Source organism: Manis pentadactyla, chromosome 14 (assembly GCF_030020395.1).
Source record: "Manis pentadactyla isolate mManPen7 chromosome 14, mManPen7.hap1, whole genome shotgun sequence".
NCBI classification, from domain to species: domain Eukaryota; kingdom Metazoa; phylum Chordata; class Mammalia; order Pholidota; family Manidae; genus Manis; species Manis pentadactyla.
Window position 1 is genome coordinate 81879963 of NC_080032.1, and position 18295 is coordinate 81898257.

At 43.3% G+C, this 18295-nt stretch overlaps 1 protein-coding gene across 15 annotated transcripts in view; it reads left to right on the forward strand.

Annotated features, from left to right (window-relative positions):
• Positions 1–629: 629 nt before the first annotated feature.
• PPFIBP1 (PPFIA binding protein 1) overlaps positions 630–18295 on the forward strand; it is a 144687-nt gene continuing 127021 nt past the window's right edge. For 14 of the 15 annotated variants that reach the window (XM_057491904.1, XM_057491908.1, XM_036889235.2 and 11 more), the window contains exons 1-2: positions 630–789; positions 12661–12737. The gene's annotated coding sequence lies outside the window, so the exon portion shown is untranslated. The remainder of the gene's footprint in view (positions 790–12660; positions 12738–18295) is intronic. The other variant, XM_057491905.1, reaches the window with a different exon arrangement.

Here is an 18295-nt window from a genome sequence, read left to right on the forward strand (position 1 = left end):
TTCATCGCTAAAAGCAAAAGCTGCCGCATGGTTGACAACGCCGCCTGCTCACAGCTCAGAGCTGGGCGCGGTTTCCAGGATTCTCGTCCAAATCTTTCCGAAGTGGTCTTTAAGTTCTAAACTGCAGGTCTCAGGGAACCCCCAGCAGTCGCGAGATAAAGGGTGGGCGAGGGAGCGGCTCCTCCTTTCCGTGCAGGACTCGGGCAGCTAGCCGTGTTCTGCCCCCGCGCCGCCCGCCTCCTACTTGCCCGTAACACAGACGCAGTTGTGTTTCCTAAAGGGGGTTTGTGAGGGGGGGGTCTGGTTTCGTTTCTGCCCGGGGATGTAGTAACTACGCCCAGAGAAGCTGGAGACGCGATCCGCAGGGCGCGCTCCCAGACCATTATCTGCTTCCCTTGGAGAGGGAAGGCGAGGCAGCCTTCTCCCCCGACCGCCCCTTCCAGCCCGAGCCTGGCTCCGCGACGACTGTCTGAAACGCGTTGCTCCCCAGAGTGACTGTCCCCGCGCCCAATCAGCGGGGCCTGGGCGCGGCCGGCCCCGCCCCCGCGGACGCTGTTTGGCTGGGTCGCGCGGCGGGGTGGGCGGCGAGGCTGCGGGGGGTTGGGGGGGAGGCACCTGGGAGGGAGTGATGTCAGCGCCCGGCGCTGCGGCCGCATTCCCGGCATGGTGTAGCGCCGAGCGGCGGCGGGGCGGGAGCCGGGCGGGCGGCGCGGGCGGCGCGGGCGGCGCGCTCGGAGCGGAGGTGACCCAGAACTTCTGGGCCTCGTGCCCGCGGCTCTGCACCCCCAGGTAAGGGCGCTGGGCTCCTCGCGGGGCGCCGGCGGGCGGTGTCCCCGGTGTGCGGCTGCAGCCGGGGGTTGCGGCCGCTCTTCCTGTCTCGGGTGGATTTCCTTTCCCAACTCCCTGTTTCCCACTGGGAACGGGCACTTCTGGGGGGAGATAAACTGCTGGGGTTCCCAGCTAGCTTATATGCGAAAAATACCTTCGGGATTAGACATGCAAGTCTTGTCTGTGCCCGTAGACACCCCTCCCTGCCCCGCACACACCCTAGTCTCCCAATAATACTCGAAAACCCCAGAGAAGTGTGTGGGGGGTGGGGAGAGGGTTCTTGAAGAATGTCACGAAATCTTTGTGAAATATCGACTCAAAAAATCACGCTGAGAGAGAACAAAAGTTTAGGATTTCTTTTTCTTTTATCTCCCTTGTGGCCTATTATATATTGATTTACTGAAAGAATGTCATTGTTATTCTTATATATCAACATAAAAAGATCCTTTTATATAGTCCAGTCAGGATGTGAGAAATTAAGTTGGGGTGTATTAAGTATGAGTTTGTGGGACAACCAGCCTCTTGGGGACAGACTTCTGAAACTCCAACTCTTTTTCACTTCCATTTTGACTGGGAATCCCTTTCGTTGCCAAATTTGTCATCTGGAGAGGTTAGGAAGGCTGCTGAGAATCTTCAGATCTGTTTTCTGCGGCTGCTTGAGGAAAGGAGGAGGGCTAGTAGTTTTGTTTTCAAGGATGATTTTAGGAACCTGGATTTTTCAGCATGTGGGACCAAAACAAATCCTTCCTTTCAATGAGAAGTGCAGAGAGCAATAGAAGAAGGATTTGATTTTGCGTCCAAGTTTGGTATTTAGGGAAAGTAATTGCCTGTGGAGAGGAAAAGATATTTTGGAAAGTGGAAGTGCACAGTTCTGATTTTTGTGTATTTCCTGTTGAAGCCCGGTCTTTTTTCCTGCTCGGACAGTTTGTGTGTCCAGGTCACTGACTGGGTGTGATTGACTTTCTGGGGAAAAGACTAAACTCCATAAACCTGGTTTAGAACCCGCTTGATCAGTGCTTAATTAAGGCACTTTCTTAAAAACGTAGGGCTGAGACTCCTGAGTCAAGTTTCTCTGTTCTTCAGCAAGTGAGGTCCCTCTGTGGCCAGGTCAGGAGGAAATGGGCGTCTTCACTGTGAGCCAAAAGCTGCATCCCAGGTTCCTTAAAGAAAGGAAGGAAAGAAGCCGCAAGGTTACATCTAATGGGACGGGTGGAGCTCTGGACTTCATAGATGGGTTTTTACCTCTTCGTAGCCACATGAAGGGTTTCAGAGCTGGAAACAAGTGTTTTGTTTGCTGTTGTTTTAAGACACTTGGGTCTGTATTATTCTTAGTTCCAGAAAAAAATGTATTAGTACAGGGTGGATAAAGAGCTGGCTTTTTGCAAAGGGAAGGTGCGATTTATTTGAAGGGCTAGAACATTTCAATTGTTTGTGTTTTGGACTGAGAAACAAATTGCCTAATGGCTCTGAAATAATGGTGAACAAGTCTTTTCTATTTTATGTTCTCTAGGAAGTATGTAAAACATACAGTATTTCCCAGTGCACTTTTTCAGTAGGAAAGAGAAGGAGGTGATGTGGAATCCCGTGGGCTAATGTGAGCTCTCTGGGGCCTTGGCTGATGGGGTATTCAAACGGCAGTTTGTAATAACAAGTGTAGTAAAGAGTATCTTTAGGATGTCATCCCGATGTGCCAAATTCAGATTTACACTTTCTGTCCAAGAAACTAGTCCTGGTTTAAGGACTTGAATTTGCCAAAACTTTAAATTTTATTCACAGTTGGAGGAAATAACAGTAATTTTCTATACTTCATTTTAACCAATTTTTCTCTTTTCTTGGTCCATGTTTATGAGGTAGATGTGGGTTAGTAAAACAGTACTTTTTTAAAAATTGAAGTATTGTTGATATGCAATCTTATATTGGTTTCAAGTATACAACACAGTGGTTCAACAGTTACCCAAATTATTAAATCCTCACCCACACTAGTGTCATTGTTTTCTGTCAATATAGGAAGATGTTACAGAATCATTGGCTATATTCTCTATTCTGTACTACCATCCCTGAAAACACAGTACTTTTAAAGGGCAAAGTTTGAAAGATATTTGGGTTACTGAGAAAGGTGGGATCAAGTTTTGGTTAAATTCTCTTTGACCAGCAACTATCATGGTCCTGATAACTGTGTTAAAAAAAATAGGCTAATGTGGCCTTTGTGGACAAATGTTGACTTGAAATCCAGTGCACAATGTAGTTCTAGATAATAGTGCCTAATTTCAAGGACATCACAGACATTTCAGGGAAACAAGTGCGGTGAGGGGAGTCTCTTAACTGCTTATGTCATCTTTTTGTCACCCACTGTACCAGCATAACATAACTAAGAACAAGGTCATTTTCCCCCCTCAGTTACTGACTAGCTGACTTCTTTTTAAAACCTCATTCATATTCATGGAATAATTTATATTTTTGTACTTAATTTAGATTATGTTATTAATTTGCTACATTAAAACTAACTTTTTGTGTTTTCATCTCCCATTTTTAAAAGTACCTATATCCCAAATGGCACATTTTCCTAACTGTCAACTCACAGAAGGCCTCGTTTATTGTTCTGTCTTTTTGAAGATAAAATTGTATGTTCCTGACCTGGTTTGAATTACCTTTTCAAAACAGTGAATAAGCGAGTGAATGAATGAATGAATGAATGAACATCCGTTCACATTTGGGTATGTGCCTTATTCTTTATTAAAGAAACATTGCTTCAAGGCGGGAACAGGCAAGAGATATTGTGTAATGATGACTTTTCATTCCCAGAGATTTCCCTAGAAGTTCATATCAGTTCTGAAATGAAGAAAAAAAAAAATCGTAGTTGAGCAGCCAACTGTGAAATTTTTCAGGGAGCCATGATTGTTACTATTTGTTTAATCGCAGTGGAACAGATGGGGTTGGTATGAGGATAAAGCTGTTAAGGTTAGTGACCCTGGTGTTTGGGGTAAAGGGAACAAAGTGTCTGTTCTCTGGCCAGCATTTCCCTTCAGCTAAACGTTGATATTTTCACAATTAAATCAGTCGTCAAACTGTCCAAAAATGGACGCTATCCAAAAACTGCTCTGGGCTTGTGCAGCTCCTTGCATCTGTAGTGTTTTATGTGATTTGTTTCTTATACTCATCACAGTGCATGTCAGAAGCGTTTTCCTAGTCAAAAAGCCTACAGCTTTGTCACATTTATCACCACCACAAAGATTGATGCATCATTAAATGGAATGAATGGCTTTAAAAAAACTAAACTGAACTTCCCACCCTACAGAATAAAAAGACTCTTTCTTTTACGTTGTTTATTTTAAATACAGTAATTATTGATGCCAGTTGGTTGGTTGTTGATGTTTCAAATGGCCAAGTGCTGGGGGTGTCTTTTTCAATGTTTTTCTCCACTTCGAAGGATCTAAAACACCAGACATCTGGATTTTAACTACAAAATGGGTGCTTCCACAAGTTTTAAGTTTGCACTCTTGTTAGGCAGTTTGCGGGAGGTGGGGATGATGGGGCTCTGAGTGAAACGCGTACTAGTTGGTACCCCTTGAAGAGTTTCTATTTCTGAAATGTGGGTTTGGACTCTGAGTAGTCTGGGTGCATGTATGTATGCAAACGACTGAACTTCGGTTTTGTGTCTGCCTAGAACTTGGTGTGACTCACGTTTTGACTGGTTCATACGCACATCCTTGTTTTCATTGGCAAGTGTAATGGGTTCAGAATAGAAAGATCATTTGGTGGTTCCTGCATAGTGGTGCACCTAAAAATGTCCGGGACTGAAGGAATTGTATGAACTCGAATTGCATTTGATATCAGTCATTCTGGTAACGGCTCGTGTCTCAAATACGGATCATGGAGGAAGATCAAGTACTATACCTTTGGGACTGGGTGTAGATTTTATGGGTACCCTTTGAGCACCAGAGTGCAGTTAGGTATTTTCACCTTTCCTTTGATTTATAGAAATCAAGTGTTTGACATAAAAACAGATGCAAGTTCAAGAGAGCAGGCGTGCTGACTCCTAGTGTATGTATGTGTCTGTTTAAAAGGCCAAACTGTGTTTTACCTGGTGAGAAACAAAAGGTGTTGCTCTCAGTGGTAAGTCCATCCATAAATAAGCGGCTAAATTCTTTAGGCAGGCAAGGCTGTTCTTGGGAAGAAGCAGGCAGGCCCATCGGGAAGCCTGTGCTTCTGTGCTGTGAATTAGATACGCATCATACCAGTAAGTAAGCTGACCTTGTTTTGTATTTTTGTGCCTAGGATCTAGCTTCTTTGCTGGCTCTGAGTCATTCTCTCCATCTATTGTACTTTGCACGAAATATTCATCTCTCCACCACAGATTTTTATGAGGTTTTTATGGGGAAAGTTTATTAAACTAACTTGGGAGAAAGTGAAAACAGGGCTAAAACGCTATGGCCGACTTTCTTAATATGATAACTTGATAGTGTGGCTGCAGTTGCATAAATAACATCCCTGCAACCGTTATCTGTTTCTTAAAATGCTGCCTCGTATAACGACACATAGTAGAGAATTTTGTTTTGTCTGAATCAGAATCTGAACATGCTCTACTTTTTCTTTGCAATGATAGTCAAGGGAGCCTGTAGGTTCTCACGTGAGCCAACTCAGGGAAGCGAGGAGGCTGCGGAGGAAGCACTGCGTGAACCTGTGAATCGATCAGGGCAATGGTGCGAAGTCACCGGGGTCTCAGTGTTTTTCCTCCAGATCAGCTGCTTGGACAGCTTTTGTGAAACTTTCCGGCCTCCACCCCCACCAGGTTGTGACTTTGCACAACTGAGAAAGCTTCTAAGTACAGATTTAAGGGTCTTCTACTCCTTTTCTCTCCACGTGGTAGCTAGATTCTCTAGGGTGACTTGTGCTCTCCCTCACCCGACCATGTGGGCCTGACCAGTATCCCACCCTCACATGTTGTCCCATAGCCGAACCCATTTTGTTTAATTTACGACCATGGCCAAAAAAAGCAGCTTGATTTCCCAGAGTCCTTTGCAGCTGGGGGCGTCTAAGCGATGTAGTCCTGGCCAAAGAAACGTAAGTGGCTGGGTGGGGCTCCCCCCTTCCCGCTGCCTCTCAAAACTCTTCTAAGGGGACGCTCTCCATATGCTCCCCCGTTAGGCCTTTTGCTCTCTGAACTTTCTTCTGGAATGTGGACATTGTTTTCTAAGTGGAGAAGCCACTTTGTGGCCACAGACCCGGTTAAGCCAGCTGAGAAGCTCACGGCATTCCGAACCTGCTGTTCCAGACCTCGTCTGCCTGTTTCTTGATGTTTTGTGAACAAAATAAAATCTCTCTTTGATTAAACCCCAGGAGGTGGGTCTTATGTGTAGCTAAATGTAATCTTAACGAGGTCTAAATTTTAAAAAGTCAGGGTTCATTTTTCTCCAAGAATTAAAAGTCAGCTTTCTGTATGACAAAAAAGAGGTGGGTCTTTGGAACCACACAGACCCAAAGCTTGAGTCCCAGCTCTGCTATTTATTACAGTCTAATGTCGGCAAGTAATTTAACTTCTCTGGGTCTCAGCTCTCCTGTCTTTAAAATGAGGGTACTGATATTTGTGTTGTAGAATTTTTGTAAGGATTATAAATAATTAGAAATTATTAATAGACATAATAGTGGTACATTTGACATACAGATTTTCAACAGCTGGTGACAGCTTCTACTGGAGGAGAATGCAGTGGGTAGCCTGTAAAGGGGGAGGCAGGTAATTCAACTTCTAGTAGATTGAGTCTAGCAAACGTAATGGAATGGCTAGATGGTACATTAGCTTTCTAGCTCTAACAACTGCCTCCATCTATGCCATGCATTTCGGCACCCATCTCCGATATATCCTCTGTCCCACCTGCCTAAGCCAGAATACGTGGAGCTCTAACGTTCTCCAGCTTTGGCTGAAAAAGCAGAGGATGTCCTCAAGAGAAATTTGTTAGTTGTACCATAGGGATGAAGGGTGTGGGCTCCAGAGCCAGACAAATGTAGATTAGGGTCCCTTGTCCTTACTAGCTATGTGATTTTTGTCTTCTGTAAAATGGGAAGAATGGGGTGTTGATGAGGATCGAGTGTAATAATATATATGAAGCACTAACAGCTGTTTTCCTGACACACAGTGAGCCCTGGATCAATGACAGATATTGTTATTTCCTCAAATATGTGTTAAACAACTCTTGGCCTTCCAATGAAGTCCTCATGGAGGTGTGAGAACAAATAAAACATGCTTTTTACCCTTAAGAATATCGGTATGCAGGAGATGAGAGCAGAAAGGGGATGACCCTCCTTACCCATAACCATTATAAAAGACAGATTTAGAATACGATTTAGCTGTTTAAAAGATTGAAAAAATACACTGATTTATAGAGATGTCTACTGTATATATAAGAAATATATATATAATATATAAGCTTATATATATTTATATGTATTAAACTTATACATATAAATACATGTATATTTAAGAAAGCAGCTGAGCACACACATGTAGTTTATATGTCAATGCATGAAGAGTTACTAAATGTGATTTATGAAGGATGGGATTAGGATGGCAGGAAAGATGAAGGGAGCCTTAACTTTTTCATAGCATATTAATGTTTGTTTTTACACTCATCCATTACTCTTGAAATATAGAAGAGCATTAAAGTTTAAAAAGCCAGTTTGTTTGGTCTTTTGTAAGTAGGTAGGGGAAGATCATGCAATGAATTAGATTAGTCACTCAAAAAACGGATTGGCCTTTGCGGGGTCCCATTAGAGGAGGTAGGATTTGAATGTGCACTGAAGGGTGAGTAGGACACTTTGAGGAGGCCGTGGTGGGAGGTGAGCATTGGAGCAAAACAGAATATAGTGAGATTCGTTTTACAGGAAGATAAGATAGATCAATATTGTTAAGATAGGTAAGATATGGAAACAGATCTTCGAGCTCTTAAAGAGTGACCGAATTATGTTTCAAAGTGCATTTTGTTTTGTTTTGTTTCCTTAAGGCAGGGAGGGGTATGAGAAATATTTTACAAAGATGACTTTGGAACCAGTATGTTGGATGTAACAGAGTATAAGAGGTGAGAAGAGGGAAGAGGGACCGAACACCTTATTCAAGAAAGGTCCACAAGCAGAAGTTGAATTTTAATGGGAAATAGAATGAATTAATATTTGAACATCCAGAGTTTGCGCTTCCATCGTGACCCACAATAACCTACCTTCATCCTTCATTGTGTAAGTGGGTAAAATAATATTACCTGTCTCACGAGATTTTTAAGAGTAAAACAGCAATGGTACCTAATACTTACAGAGCACTTGGTATATTCCAATCATCTTACATATTTTAATTTGTATTGATTCTCTACATCAGCCCTAAGAAAGTGTAGTTATTATTCCTTATTACAGTTGAGGAGTCAGCTGCACTGCGAGGTTTAATGAATTTCTTCCCCAGGTCACACAGTTTGTGTATGTTGGACTCAGGATTTAAATGCAGATGGGTACAGCCTCTAGGTTTGGTTCCTCAACCACTTCATATTATTGCCTCTGGCTTAGATCTGTACTTGACATGCTAACAGCTGTTACGAACTGTTAGTTGATTTTATCCACAAGAAGCTATTAAGTAAGAATTTGAAATTTAGGTTTGGAGTTCAGGCAAAAATCCTAAATTGATGGATCATCTCTGTAGGACTGGTACATGAAGAGTGAGAATAGATGAACTCACTAAAGAAGAAGATGTAGAATAAGAAGAGAAGCAAGCACACAGCCTTCAGGGAACTCTTGACATTTGGATACAATCAGGCTAGTGAAAAGTTACCGGAAGTGATAGAGCGGGAACCGCCCAAGGAGGGGAGGATGGTGGTGGCAAAGGAAGGAGGTACGCCCAACCCAAGGGGGCCGTGCCATCCAGGGCAGTATACTTATCACGAGGTTGGGTCTGAGAGACGGCACTGGCCCAGCACCTGGTCAGCTGTGGACTTACAGTGGTTTTAGCTGCCCAGCAGAGACGGAATCCAGAGCGCAAAAGACAGGACTACATGGGAGGTGATGAGCACCAGGTAGTCCTATAGGCCCAGCCTTTCAACGACTTGAACAAGCAGAAGCCTGCTCTGACAGCCTGGGTCTGGGGAAGGTGCAGCAGAGGGCAATGGGAAAGAAGCAAATGAGAGGAGGGAGGGAGTGCAAAGTCCAGGGAGAAGGATGCGGGTGGATGCAGTCAGGTGGAGAGTGGCAGGTTAGCCTTGAAACCCATAGGCACCCTTTTCAGATGGGGTGGAGGAAAAAATAGGAGAAACAGAGAAAAATGTGATAGGAAAGGGTAAGAGTTGGGTAAGTGCACCACAGGTGGTCTGCACTCTGCATTCTTTCAGTTTAATAGGAGGCATGAAAGAATATTCATAGACAAATCACCCAGGCTCCTGAGAGGCTGGCTCTCGGGATTATGGGTACAGAGGAAAAATTTGTAAAAATGACAGAAGTCTCCCATCTAAACAATACAAACCAGCACATGTGCCCGGATATGTCTCCAAGCAGGAAATTAATTTGCTGGAGTGGAAAGTGGTGGTACAAAAAGGAGGAGGAGAATGAAATGAGACAAAGGAAAACTTGACTGTCTTTGAAGGAGGAATTTTTAGACAATCAGACTTAATGGTTCACAGAACAACTTCCCAGGGGAAACCTGGGCACTCAAGTGGTGAGAAACAGCCTGGGTTTGGTTAAAACTGAACCACCAGAGCACCAGGAAGTACTCTATGGGAGGATTTCCAGCAGACAGGCCCCTGCATTAAATGCTGCTCTGGTAAGGTCTTCTTTAGCCTTCAGTTTAATTATTTCTAGAAAGATCTTTAGTTGGAAAGACACTGGGTTATGGTGCCTCAGCACATTTATTGTTGTAATGACATGAAGGGAAGGAATGGGAGGACAGGGTTGAAGCAATTCAGTAATTAAGGGCATGGTCCTAAAAGTCGGCATCACACTCCCATCAGTCCCTTGGGGGGTCCTTTGGGGGCTGCTTTAAAAGACATCAGGAAGCTGAGAGAGTTCCATGACCCCTCCTCTCCCTGACAGGCAGCGCAGGAACTGGAACTGCTGGACCCACAGGGCCAGCGCTTCCCGCTGCAGGAGGCAGCGCAGAAGGCTGACCGACGCCCACTTTCCCCGAAAGCCTTCAAGGGTCTGCACTCCTTGAGGGGGAATGAGGTGGGGCAGGGACACGGACAGCCATCGTGGTTAACTTTTCCTGCCACGATGAAAAATGCTGAGATATGAACAGTATAGTAAGAATAGGAGGGACTCCATCTAAGGCTAAGATTCAATTCTAAAAACCAGGTTGTTAGGAGGTAAGATTCCTAACATACTTTATGGTAATCAGCCAACAACCTATCTTAAGGCAGGGCAAGCGGTCCTAAATGATATGTTCTCACTTCTTGAGGGTAACCACTACCTTGGAGAAGAACAGGGTCAAGAAATTCCTGTGTTAAGTTTATCTTACAGACTATCTAGAGGACTGACTATAGGTGACATAATATCCCTCACCGGGGATAGACATCATGAGACCACATGTCAAGCCTACATCCCCTTGGCCCTTTGCCCTGTTCTTGAAATCCTGAAAAGACAAGAATCCTAAGCCTTTAAGCTCACCTCCTCTCTAAGGCTGCCCACACTCCCTTTTTTCTTACAGTGTGCACTTTGCCTTAGATAAAGCCACCTTGCTGTTCAAAACAAAAAAAGACGTCAGGAAAAACTTAGCCAAGTGTGTGTAGCATATTTAGATAGGCATGATATTTTTGAGTTCAGAGGTTCTCAGTAGAGCTGACCACATAGTTTGCGGAGCCCGTGTACAGTGAAAATGTGTGGCTCCCTCGTTCAAAAAGCTGGAAAAAGTGCCGTTAAAGGTTGTAATATAAAAAGCTGTTCCTTTTCTTCTACATACCCTCTCTTGACTTGTCATTGTGTTAATGTGCTCTGTAATGTCTATGTAAAAAAAAAATAAAAAATTAATGTTATTAGCATGGATTTTATTCATCTTTGTATGTTAAAAGGTGCAGTGATAGTGTTAAATGCAAATACAAGTGCATTTGCTAGGTATGCAGAATTACTGAAGTCACACACTTCGTGTTTTGTCATGTGTACATGCGTATGTGTATTGTTCCTATTAGAATAGGGGGCGGGGGGGGAACACTGCATAAAGCTAATCACTCCTTTGATTTCACTTCCTGATACACATACTAGTCTTTGGCTTAGAAGGAAGGACTGGCTTAAGTAACCACTGAAAGAAAAACTATGCATTGCCCTGTGTTTCCTTTGCTTTCTATACCACCATTTTTCAGTGTAAGTGGTTGGCTAATACAGGGAAGTCATAGGAGCAAGAGAGGATATGGTAGGATTCCTTGGTGTTTGTGTTTCTTAGAAAGACATTGCCCTGTTTCTACATGCAAACAAGTTCTGATTCAAATAGGAAGCGTGGCTTCTTGGAGCTGTCAGCACCCACCCACCTATTTCCTCAGCTGTGTTTGTAGCACCCTACCTCGAACTGGTCGCTGAACTCGCATGTTCATGAATCCACAGAAGTTCAGTGCTCACGTGGCATTGCAAACAGTAAGTGTGAATGAGGAGGCAAGGAATAGTGCCCACACATATTAAATGGGATCTCCTCTGCTCATATGAACCCTCCGTTGTTCCATTGGACTTCATTTACAAAAATAAGTTCAGAGTTGAAATTATTAAGAGTCTCAAGATGATGACAACAGAGTATTAAACCAAGCATAGCACTTTTCTGAGGGTTCTGTGTGACTACACAGGGCACAAGCCCATGAAGATGGCCCTGTTCTCGGAAGTGTAAGAGCTTACTTTTAAGCCTCAGTTTCCCTTTGACCTTTAAGGCTCACCTACATTATCAGAGTTTGCAATGGGTCAGGTTTGTGTCTGTATCCTAGGGCCCCTCTCCTGACCATCATTTCCTGCCGTTTTCACCTTTGAATCCCTCTCTGTTCCCTCTGTCACTGCCTTGGTTCACATCCCTGTCATTTCTGATACAGACCCTGCAATTGTCTCCTACCTGGACCCCTGCAGTTAGTTTCTTTGCTGAATCCTGTAGCTCATCACCAGACAAATTTTCCAAAGAAACCTTTGGCAGGAGGCCGCCCTGCCTGCTCCAGAGCTTTCTTTGACCTCCTGTGGACTATGGCTTTCAGCAGAGTTCTCTTACTTGTGGTCCTGGGATGGAGACCATGGAGGCAGGCTCCATGGTTTGACCTACACAGCATTTTAAGAAATTTAAGCCAATACTTAAAGTTTGGAGAGTTCATCCATTGAAATTCAGATCTTAAAAAGAGAAGATGTGGCTATTCTGGGCTCTTCTTCCCTTGTGTTGGGTGAGTGTCTTAGGAAACAGGAGGCCCTGTAGACTTGGGGAGGAAGATGTCTGGGTTTACTTTCAGGACAAATTAACTCTTGGTTGTGGTAAAGTCATAGCTTATGTAAAGTTAAAGCCCGTGTCCGCCTGTTCTCAGGGGATGCTGTGAAGCCATCCCAGTGCCGATCTTTCAGGCTGAGATACTAAGTTCTTCACCTTCAGAGTGTAAGTTGCATGTATGTTTTGAAGCAGACCTTGGTTGCTTTTTTAGAAGGAATATTTCTTGGGTCTACCCTGGCCAGTGTCACCACGGGTCCCCTTGAGGTCACCTTGTGACCTCATCTGATCTTGACCTCTTTCTCCAAGTTGTCTTCCCCTGTTCCCCAGGTGCAGGTCCAGGCTCAGCACCCCTGGAATGCTTTGCAGCCACTCAACCTTTCTACTTTTCCTATTACTCTGCCCTTTGCTTAAGCCCCTCCTCTTTCCTTCAGGCCCGTTTCCAGCAGTCGAGGAAGCCTTTGCTGAGAGCCTCAGTCACAGCTCAGCCCTTGGACTCTCCTGGAAGCAGGTAATTAAATTTTGGGGTTTTTAAATGCTCAGGGACCAAGTGGGTGGTGAGTTCAAAGATTCCTTCCAGCCCAATGATTATGAGATGCTTTGCTTCTTCCAGAGCTTGTGCCTATCAGCTGTTGTTTGAAATTGTGCTTTGTGAAGGAACTTGACATGCGCTGTCTCAGTTAGTTATGAGGGCAGCCCTACATTCTCTCCCTTGTACAGACGAGGGAACAGTTTGCCCCCAATGGCTCCCCTCTGGTGATGTCCTACTTCCTCAGGAAGACTGTCTGCTTGTTGAGGCCATGAGTGTGCCTGTCTCGCCAGGCCCTGTGGCCCAGAAGGGACTCAGTAAGTGTGTGGGTGACGAGGACAGTGTGGTTCAGTCTGCCCATCTGCGCTGAGGCCCAGGTGGGGTTTTGTGGGGATGCAGAGGGGATTCAAGTAGGAAAGATGGGTGTGTACCAGTCACACCGTGATGTGCCTTCTGCCTGGGCACAAATCAAGTGTGGAGCATTGGATCTTGGGCTTTGCAGGTAGGTGGGCCGGCCTGTAGCTGTGTCTCAGTTTCTTCATTTGTAAAACGGGACACAGTAGACGTTTTCAACTGGGGTGATTTTGCCCTGAAGGAGTCATTTGGCAATGCCTGGAAACACAACGGGGGTGGGGGGGGGATTGGCCGACACATGGTGAGGAGAGGCGGGGGGGTGGGGGGGATGCCGCTAAGCCCCCTGCAGTGCGGGGACGGCCCCCACAGTGAAGAATTACCCAGCCCCAAGGGTCAGTGGTGCTAAAGTTGAGAAACCCTGCCATGTAGTTCTGTGAAGATGAAATAAGATAATGAATGTAGAGCTTGGCCTTAATTAATTGACTCTATAAAAACCATCTCAAAAGATCGCAAAATCAGCTTTTGACAGGGTGAACCCCAAAAGGTTTAATTTCAGCAGCATCTCTGATTCTTGCCAAGGAAAAGCCTTACGTCAGGGAGGACGTCGTGCTCTCCTGTTCAGAAGTGGTGACAGACACAGTGGAGATTGTGTGTGTTACACTGTGTGCTCACATGAGCTGCTGTGGATTTATTGGAGCTGTAAAAACAATTGTTGATTTTTAGGTGTTCCTGGTAAACATCCTGCTTGCTGAACTAGCTTGTTCTGCGGAGATAATTTTGGTGTGTGGGTTGAAATCCTCTGATGGAAAATGTTTTGGTTAGTGAATTTCCCAAATATGTTTTGACAAAGTGGGACGAGAAAAGTTTTTGTTTTCACATCAAGAAGCTTAGTGTTTTTCTAGCTCCACATTTAAAACAAAGCTGCTTTTCCCGTTGTTTACTGCCTTACCTGCCTACTGCACAGTGATTCAGGATTTGTGGGAATGGGGAATGGCTTGGAGATCTGTTGGGTTTCCAGCTATTGTTTATTATGGAAATCCAACTATTATGTTCATTATTTGCAGTTGAGATTGTTATTTCAATTTCAATTTGTTTATAATTATGAAAGTAATATATGTAATACTTGCATATATTAACATAGTAATATATGCAATATGTGCAAATAATATAAACCTTATAGGAGATTTAAGTAGTACAGAAAAAACAAAAAGAAGACACAGGTACAAAACATGTCATCAGTAGTCCTACCACACAAAGGTACAACCACTGGTGGTGTGTTTCCTTCTATTTTTTTCCATATTTGAAATGTTCTGTGTATATGATTTTGTGTCCCAGTTTTTTTTCTTTTTACTTAGTATTATTTGCTTTTCCCCACACTAAAATATCTGTAAATATTATTTTGAAGGACTGTAAAGTGTTCCATCTATGGATCTTTCATGATTTGTTTAATCCCATTGCAGAGCATACAGCCTGTTTTCAATATATGATGAGCATCTTTATGCAGTCAGCATCTTCTGTATTTTAGATCACACTTGTTTTTTATAGTAGATGCTTCTCCTATTTTTACGACAGAAGAACCAAAGGGTGTGGACTCGTGTGGACATCTTGCTTGACATTGCTATCAGTTGCCAAACAATTTCTGCTACTTTTTACTTCCATTAGCGGAGTGATTTTCTTATTTTAATAATATTTGACAATTTTCTAGGAGAAAAGGCATGTCATTTTTCTTTTCTGTTTTTCTTATTTAATGTTAATAAGATCAAATACGCTGATATGACTTGGCTGTATTCCTGTTTAACAAACTGTTCATGTCCTTTGTTGATTTTATCCATTGGGAATTAGTCTTTTCTCATTTGTCATAAACTCTAGTTTATGTATTTCACTTATTAACCCTATTGACTCTCTCTCATAGTAATTGAAAGTATTTTCACCTAGGTTTTTTTTTTTGGTTTGTTTTTTAACCGTCTTTAGTTGTGTAGAAGCTTAAAATTTTTATGCAGTCAAATCTGTCAGCTTTCTTTTCCACCTGGGGTCTTCGATCTTCCTTTGTCTGTACTGAAATGAACCCTTTCTGTTCTGGAAGTCACTATGTTGAGTCATTAGTGTTTAAAATTCGATCCCAAAGTAGACCATGAGAGAGCTTCCTAATGAGGATAAATAGGCCTCAAGTGCTTGGTCTAGTATGGGAGCCCTCTACATACCACAGGAAAACCACTGTGCACGTGTGTGTGTGTGTGTGTGCATGTGTGTACGTGTGTGCATGTGTGTGTGTGACAATAGGGAAAATCGATTAGAAAGGATGAGGCTTTTTTAGGCTATGGCATGTTTGGCTTTCCCCCAGGGTGGTTGTAAGCTACCTGAAGGCCTGGGGCTCTCATAGATTCCCAAGTGGCTGAGTAATTGGGACCAGCAGCTTGCTTAGGAAACCATGGCTGTGCCTGGCACAGAGCTGGCCCACGATAATTATTTGTTTAGTGCATGAGAAGGCAGACTGAGCAGAGACTGTGGCCAAGCCCCCTCCACTCCTCACCCCTAAGTTTTGTTCCCTTGGGCACCAGGCTCTGTGTTGCTCGGCCTCCCCAAAGGAACGTGCTGTGCTGTGTGTGGACTGACAGGCCCACAGCCCTGTTGCAGCCTCCGAGCTGCATTAGCTGGAGCTTGAATAGCTGGTAACAGTAACAGCTAGTGGGAACCTGTTCTGCAAAGCCCTTTCACTGCGGCTTTTATACGCTTCTCACCTCAACCCTGATGAGGTTGAACACTATTTTCATCTCTGTTAAATTTGGAGGAAACCTCCATGCAGTAGAAGCTTAATTAAAATCTAGAGCTTCTGACTCCAGAGCTGATCTGCTGTCCTTATGAAACAATTCCATCTCTGTAATATCTGGTTGAAATTTCACAATGATGCTGTAGGGCAGAGGGTAGCAGCCAAAGTCAGACATAGATGGAATCCCAATATCTGCATATGCCCACATTGTGACTTTGTTACTTACCCAGCATGAGCCTAGGTTTTCCTATCTGCAAAATGGGAACAGTAAAGTCTACCAGATTAAGTTGAGATGATATATGCAAGATGCCTACCTAGCACAGTACCTGGCTCATTCTTTGTAGAAGCTCAGTAATGATTGTTTCCTAGTTTCAGAGCTGAAAATGTTGCTGTTCTTTTTGTTAAAAAATTTGAGGGTAACTGGTAAACCTGCTTGGACTTGTGAAACTCTGTTAAAAATTATTTATATTTAAGTGCAAGAAGCATTTATTTATCTGACCCACTTGTTTTCCTGTTGAGTAGATTTTCTTTTCTTTTGTGGATGTCACCTGCTTCTCTGAAGTTTTTCTGCCTGGAGAACTTTGTGATGAATCCCCAGCTTAGGACTCTACTCACAGCCAAAATAAAACATGTTTTGTTCTACCTATTATGTAAAAAGCACAGAGAGCTCTCTGGAAGAGCAAAACCCAGTCATTCCTTTACACATAGTTGAGATTTTTTGGCATCATTCATGGAGTTGTTACATGTCCATGCATCATAAACATTCAGGTAACAGCATGAGAAAAGAGAAGGTTGCTAAATAACTTGGGAGGAAAGTTGTTAAGTAAGCCTTTGTTTTTCATACCACGTGTAAGTTGGGTTCCATTTGATTGGCCCTTAATGCTAGACCTTGTTAAACACATAAAAAGACTCCAGTAATATCATTAAACTATTTCTGCCTCAAGAATTTCAACCTGAGGATTGTCTTTTGCCATTTAACTTCTGTCTATTAATTCAGACCTTTTCGTTTTAATAAATTGAGCTAAATAATTATAAATGTTGTTAGTTTAGGATTATATTATAATCCAATGCAGTGTTGTTTCTATGGAGTTAAAGATAACGCCCACTGGGAGTCCTCTTTAAAATGTGTCTTGGATCTTCTTATTTCTTTGGCCCTGGAGCCATGGTTGCGTTTTCAATGCTACATCATCATAGTATTGGAATAGGGGAAAGGTTAACGTGGATGGGGCTTTATTGGGTAAATAACCAACTTTCTTATTCCTATTCTGGGAATTTTATCTGTATCTTTTGGCTTTTCCATTCCCTTCCCCCCTCCCACACCTGTAGAATGGAGAGACAAGGATGGGGAAAGTCTTTTTAAAAATAATTTACATAAATACATAAATTGGTGTTTTTATATTATTTATGGCATATATATATACTTTACATAAAACATGGATACAGTCAAGTATCAGTGATTAAGTGAAACTCATGATTTCTAAGATCCCTCTTATGTCTAGAATTTAAGAATCAAAGTGAGTGAACTCTTGGCCTAATCTCATGACCATTGCAAACCAAGTGTCGGACATTGCAAAACGCCATACCCAATTTTAATGGTCGGTAGGCAATTGTTTTCCTAAAATTCTAGGCCTATTGTTTGATTTCTTACTTTGCAACCAAAGGGGACATTTGCTGGCAGAGGTATTGGTGGTGATAATGGTGGAGAAAGTAGCTTAAGTCTGGAAGAATAAAATTGGTGCTAATTTGACTGTAGATATACAGGATGTAAAGGACTAAAGACTGTGCTGTGTGATCGTGAGATAACAATCCAGTTGGGCAGCCCTGTGCTGCTCACTTCAGCCAAATCATTTTGGCACCAGCTCTTTGAAACAAAGCCTGAGAACCCAGCGAGTTCTACCAGGCATTATGGAGTAAATAGAGTAATTAGCTCCCATTAACACTCCTCCAAGCTGTAATGCATCCACCTGAGGCAGAGAGATGCTTGCTTCTGTTCCAGAAGACATGCAAATCCCCATCTGATCTCTTCAGCCTGAGCATTTTTGCACTGCAGAAATGGAATGCCAACTTGGCAAAAGTAAAATCCACCAAGGGCCTCAAATAACAGTAGCAAAACCTACTGAGCAGGGTGGAAGGCTTTCCTAGGAAGGATGACTCTGTCTAGGAACGGTGAGCTGTTTAAAAGCCCTTTCTTCTCTTTTCCTCTCTTGTGTATGTCACTGACATGAACCAGGTTAGTCAGAGACATTGAACAGTCATAGTCATATAGCTTGATCCCCTTAGCCTCTTGTTAGCTGCACTGCAGAAGTTGTGGTCTGTATCAACAGGGGTCTGGGTTGCATTGATCCAGAAAGAGAGGGAAAGAGAAGGAGAGACATTTTTGCTGGTGGCTGTGGCCCCAGTCAGGACCACCTGCTATTGA